Here is a 6,000-nt window from a genome sequence, read left to right on the forward strand (position 1 = left end):
CCTCCTCACATCATTCAGTCCCTCCTTCCAGACCATTAAAAGCTATGCTTACCATCTGCTTCCTTGCTACAAGAAACTACATGAGGAATTCCGAGAAATGTGGACAGATGTGTATGAACAGATACAGAAAGAAATATGCAGAACCAAAGAAACATAACACATGACTACAACAATAAAAGCAAACAAATCCCTAATGGGAAACAATGTATACATTGTGATCAGGGCTTTTTACTTATTGTTTTTGTTACAAAGAAGGGCTTTAATCTAGGGGCATGTAGGGGAAGGATGGAATATTTCTCCCTAGAAATGATGTAATGACAAAAGATAAAAATAAAATGGGTGGGAGGAGAGACAAAGGTTTGCATTTTCAGCACTACTAGATGGCATGGTGGATAGTAATGGGCTTAGAGACAGGCAGATGCAAGTCAAAGTCCTGCTTAGGATACTAACTAGTTGTGAGAACCTAGCCCCAGGCAAGGCAATTAACCCTTTTCAGTCTCAGTTTCTAAGCCTATAAAGAGGAATCATTGCAGGAACTGCCTCATAGGGCTGTTGTAAATATCCAATTAGAGACTTTTTGTAAAGCAATGTACTAATCTTAGAGAACTCTGAAAATGTGGCAATTGTCCTGGAAGCTATAGTAAGCCACTGAAATCCCTTGGAAGGATGGAGAGGTTGTTATGGTCAAATGAGCTTTTTTTTTTTTTTTTAAATACAGGAGCTTTTTCCCATCAACTGTGGGATCAGTTTTAGTTTATCCTGTCTATACCTTGTTTGCTTGTTGTCTCTTCCATTAGATCATCCGTTCTCAACCTCTCAATTTGTAGCAATGAGAAAACATAATGCATATCAGGTATTTACATCCCAAATCCTAACTGTAGCAAAATTACAGTTTTGAAGTAGCCTCCAAAATAATTTTTTGATTTGGGGTCACTGGAACATGAGGAACTGTATTGCAGGTTCACAGCATTAGAAAGGTTGAGAACCACTACATTAGATTGTAAGCTCCTCCAGTGCAAGGGAGTGTTATTGCCTTTTTATCTCCAGTGCTAACACTATGCCTGGCACATAGTAGGTTCTTAATAAATGCTTATTGACTTGAATATCAATTTGGCAGCAATGCTGACAAGGTATTGAACAGGGGAGAGACCACTGGCCAAGAGGCTATTTAGTAAGCTACCACAGCTGTAGGATGGATCAGAATTTGAACAATGAACCAACAAGGTAATGGACCAGCTCTACTTTCAGCCCCAAGTCCCTGTAAGCAAAGAGTCCTTAGGGCAGGGATGAGGGAGTGGGGGAGGTTGAGCAACGAGTGACATATGGAAGGGCAGTCCCTCAGGCCCCTATGTCTCTGCTCCACGTACAATACTTCTTCAAACAAATGCAAAATTACTCTCTTGAGGTGGAGTGTCTCGGGACCAGGGGACAATATGAGGCTAGCCAGGCCATGAAGATGTACAACTCTGGAAAGGCTCAAGCAGGGGAGTATTAGAAGTAATGTTTTGGAGAAACCAAACTGGGCAATCAGAAGAGTCCATTATGTCCTTTTTCATTGTTTGTTCCCCCTCAAGGTAACGGTTTATCATCATCATCAGTAGTATTCCATTATTGTCAAAAGGATTATTATCCTTGCAAATGGCCATCTGTGTGCAAGAAATCGGCTCCCTTTCAGTCAGCTGCATCTTTAAGATTCAAGCTTTAGCTTTCTCTGTGAAACCTTGAGAAACAGCATTTGTTTGCTCCTCACTTTCACCACCTTTAAGAGTTAATGAAAAAGTCCACATCTCCCAAAACTTCAGGAAAGGAAAACAGCAAATAACAGGAGGGCTGAAGAGAAAAAGCCCCTTTGTTCTGAACTGACACAAGAATCTAAGACTCTCGTCTTTCTCCCAGGCACTGTGATTCTGTGAAGAGTTGTAGATTGAGAGCCTGGGGACCTCAGTTCAAATGCTGGCTCTGCTAGTCCCCGATGTGACCTTGGATGAGTCACTTTAGTGGCCCTCAGTTGGAGCCACCAGTTCAAGTTCTGATACCACAAACATGCAGAATGGTCAGCTCTTTTGGCCCTGATCCTCTATGGAACACAGCTAACAAGAAAAAGAAGAAGAGGAAGGCTTTGGAATCAGAGTGCCATGGTTGAAATCATGCCTAGATACTCACTGCTGGTGTGACTTTGGAAAAGTCACTGAAATCTCCCTAGACCTCTGTTAATCTGTGTCTGAAAGGAAGAGGTTGAAATAAATGGCTTCAGAGCTCCCTTTTAGCATGAATTCTAGGATCCTGAACTCCACTGCAAGGCATTTGAGTGGACCAATATGCTGCTCTCCTTTTACTACTTTGGCCATTACGTGATGGCCAGGGGCCAGGTTTGACCCTTCTTTCTTTCTGGGTGCTGTCCTAGAGTCCTAAATGAAGACAGAACACTGAGAAACTTAGCCTAGTGCCCACACCAAAGTGATTCCAAATGAGCAGGGACTGCTAGTCCTGAGCAGAGGAGAGGCCAAGGAAATCGAAATCCTAAGATGTTACCTCCTGAATTGGAAAATGCCAGGAGCCTGGGGAGGACGGTAAATGGCAGCTCTTTGGTTAACTCCGTCCAGTTTGCACAGGAAATGTAAGAGAGGCCTTTGCCCGGAGTCTACGACCACACAAGATTGCCTGGGACAGAAGGACCATCTCCTGCCTGTATGTTTCTCTGAGGTGAGATCCCAAGCACTAGCTCATCATCTCAGGCCAGGCCTCCCATCATCTCTGTCCCGCAAAGGTCTTCAGTGCCCTCATTTCCTGCCAGGAGCTTGTTTTGGCTCGGTGCTGCTCACTGCTGTGTGACCAGAATTGGGAAGGGAGACAGGGACCCCCGCTGTGCCTTAGACAAGAGCATCTCGCCCTTTTCAAAGGTCACGTTTTCTTAATATGCTTCATTACCTCTACAGGTGGGCTTTTTTAAGGCTCGATTTAAAGCAGTCTCTCGGCGCCTTTTCTCCCATTTTGCCTAACGCCTCCGAGGTCTGGGAAGTTCCTCCAGCTCCAGGAACATCCCCGCCCCTGGCCCTCCGAGGGGCCCGGAAATCTCCCCAGCACCACGTTTGCTTTTTTCTGTATGGAATCATCTCCCGTGAAAAGCAACCCTTCTGGGAGAGCCTCCTAAGGAATCAGCCGCTTTGTAAAAGCGCCCGCCGCAGGAAAGGCAAGGCTTGTGCCTCGACTGTGGTACGAGTTTATAGGGACCCGGAGAGGGGCGCTTCGTTCCCTTGCTTTTCTAGACAGGATTTCCTGGAGGCTCTGCCGCTTTCCCCTCCAGCCCCCACGCCCAGCACTCGCAGGATAGACATTTTCCTAGGCGTTCAAAGGCACGGAGCAGCCCCGGGGGCTCCTTGAGCCAGGAGCTCTCGAGAACCCATCCCACGTTCCCCTGCACGCCATTCCCAGCTCTCCTAGCCACTCTCTCGCCACAGAGCTCCGTCTGCTCTCTAGTGCGCAGCTTTCCGTGCTGTGGCTGAAGGAAAGACGAAGTTGCCTTCTTCCAGAGAGATCCCCCAGTCGGGCTCGCTCTGTAGCGGAGGCGAGGCCGGGCGCGCTGAGCAGCAGCCCTGGTCCCCAGGCTCCTTCGCAGGCGGCTGGGCGGTTGTCTCCACCTGTTTCTCTCCATCTCTGATTTCCCACCGAAGCCCGCTCCCTCCCCGGCACCTGCCTGGGCGCAGGACGTGCTTCCTCGCTCCATCTGTCTCTCACACAAACGCCCTCCTGAACTTTCTCAAGCCACATCCAGGTGGGGGACCCACGGATGCCCGCCCGCCCGCCCGCCGCGCCATCCCTCCTCCCAAGCAACACGTTGGAGGCACCAACTTTTCGATCTCTTCTCGTTTCCAAAAGAAGCCTTTGGCCGGGGAGAGGGATGCCTGGAGCCGGTGTGGCCAGCTCCTGGCTGGCACTGCCCAGTGAGGGTCCTGGGGGCCAAAGCCCAGCGGGGGAAGGGGGGAGGGCGGAGCAGAAGGCGCGGATTCCCGCATCCGAACGGTCAGAAACGAAGGCAAGAAGGGAGGCGTTGGAGCCAAAGGGAAGCCCCTAGCTCCCGCCCCTGCCCGAGCCCGGACAGAGTGGAGGGTGGCACGGCTCAGGCAAGCACACTCACCTTTCCCAGAGACTGCAGCGTCAGCTCCTCGTCCTCGGGGGCCGGGGGGGCGGTGACCCAAACTTCTCCTTGTCCCCGCTGCCCTCCTCCCGGGGCGCTAGGGAGTAAGCCCGCGGCGGGGCGGGAGGGGGTGCCGAAAGTTGCCTAGGCGGCTCCCGGGCATTCCCCGTCTCTGGGGGTGGAGCCCCGCCGGCCTGGGATTGGAACCCCGGCTGGAACCCGGCCTGGGCTTCACTGCGCGTCTCGCTGAACCGGGGAGGCAGCCCGAGAGCAAGAGAAGGAGCGAGGCAGCCAGGGCTGCGAGCCGCTGCCGCTGCCGCTGCTTCTATCGCCGCCGCCGCCGGGCGCCTCTGCCGGGAGCCGCGGGAAGCTAGTGCTGGAGGGAGGGCGGCTCCAGCTCCGAAGAGGGAGGGGCGGGGGTGGGGGAGAGGAGGAGGAGGAGGAGGAGGAGGAGGAAGAAGAGGAGGAGGAGGAGGAGGAGGAGGGATGGATCGCGGCAGCCAAGGACTCCTGCCCTGGCGTGCAGCAGCTCAGGAGAGACTGACGGACCGACGGACAGACAGACAGACAGACCAAGAGAGTGGCGGCCAGCTGGGGTGGGTGGGCTAAAAATAGCGAGCGGAGGTAGGCCGGGGAAGGGGGGGGGGAGGGAGGAGAAGGAGAAGAGGAGGAGAAGGGAGAAGAGTGATGGGGAGCTCAAGCCCCGCCCTACCCAGCCCGGGTGGCATTTACACCAACCTGGGGAGGCTGCTGGACTGGGGCTCATTCCCGGGGAGGCCTAGAGGACTAGGAAGGCCAGCCCTGGCGCAGAGGGCGGGGGGAGACAGAGAGAGCACGGCGTGGGGCGGGGGATGAGGGGGAAGGTTAGGGATGCTCTGGGAAGTACTGATCCCCACTGGAGAAACCCAACAGCCAAAGGCAGGTCCCTTATACGTGAGCTGCAGGTGGGATCTTGGCTGGGCGTGGGGAGTTGGGAGTGGGTGTAGACCAGAGACGGAGGAGGGGTGGAGCTACGGTGAGTGTAGACAAGAGACTGAGTTCTGCGTGTTAGAGACGCTTGTAGACCAGAGACAGGTGGGTTGAGGATGGGTGAAGACTAGAGGCAGGTCTGGAGCTAAAGACAGATATAGACGAGAGGTAGAAGGTAGGGTAAGGATGGGTGAGTTCTCCAGAATTGGAGGGACACAGGGGACCTGTCTCTGCTTCCAATAGCTGCAGGTGGGAGGGCCAAGCAGTTGCTTTTCTGCACACCTCACCCCCTAGCCTTAGCAGCTGTTACAAGGGGGCGGGTCCGCAGCCAGGTGTCCACAGTCTGGGCCAAACTCAGATCTGTCTTCCTTTTTTTCTCTTCCTTCCTTCCTTTTTTTTTTTAATTCTCTCTTTTGCTGGTCATGGCCTGAACCTTCCTCATTCTAGGCACAGAATTCTTTCCACTACACTAAACTCTTAGACTGCTACATAAATGTAGAGAAAAGGTATCTTTTTTTTTCATTCTTAATAATAATAGATGCCATTTTAAAGCACTTTACAAATGGTACCTCTCAAGCCTCAGAACAACCCTGGGGGGGGGGGGGTAGGTGCTATTATGACACCCATTTTATAGACAAAGAAACAGAAGCAGATAAGTTAGGACAAACCCAGGGTCAACATTTTAAGGCAAAATTTGAACCCGGGTCTTCCTAACTCCAGAGCCAGCACTGTCTACCACCTCAATTTTTCCTGTCCATGGGTTGCCCAAGCTTGCTAATAATACTCCATTTAAATGACTTTCCCTCAATTAATTTTGTTCCTTCCTATTTGCTAGAGAGTGAATTGAAATGCTGGGTGTAGAGTCTGGAATTCCCCATGGGAGAGAGAGGTCTCTG

The 6,000-nt window shown here is 51.8% G+C and overlaps 1 long non-coding RNA gene across 1 annotated transcript in view; it reads right to left on the reverse strand.

Annotated features, from left to right (window-relative positions):
• LOC130454686 (uncharacterized) overlaps window positions 1–5,021 on the reverse strand; it is a 178,121-nt gene extending 173,100 nt beyond the window's left edge. Inside the window, exon 1 of the long non-coding RNA XR_008912535.1 lies at window positions 4,136–5,021. This is a non-coding gene — a long non-coding RNA (uncharacterized LOC130454686). The remainder of the gene's footprint in view (window positions 1–4,135) is intronic.
• Window positions 5,022–6,000: the final 979 nt, after the last annotated feature.

The sequence above is a fragment of the Monodelphis domestica genome, chromosome 5 (assembly GCF_027887165.1).
Source record: "Monodelphis domestica isolate mMonDom1 chromosome 5, mMonDom1.pri, whole genome shotgun sequence".
Classification (NCBI taxonomy): Eukaryota; Metazoa; Chordata; class Mammalia; order Didelphimorphia; family Didelphidae; genus Monodelphis; species Monodelphis domestica.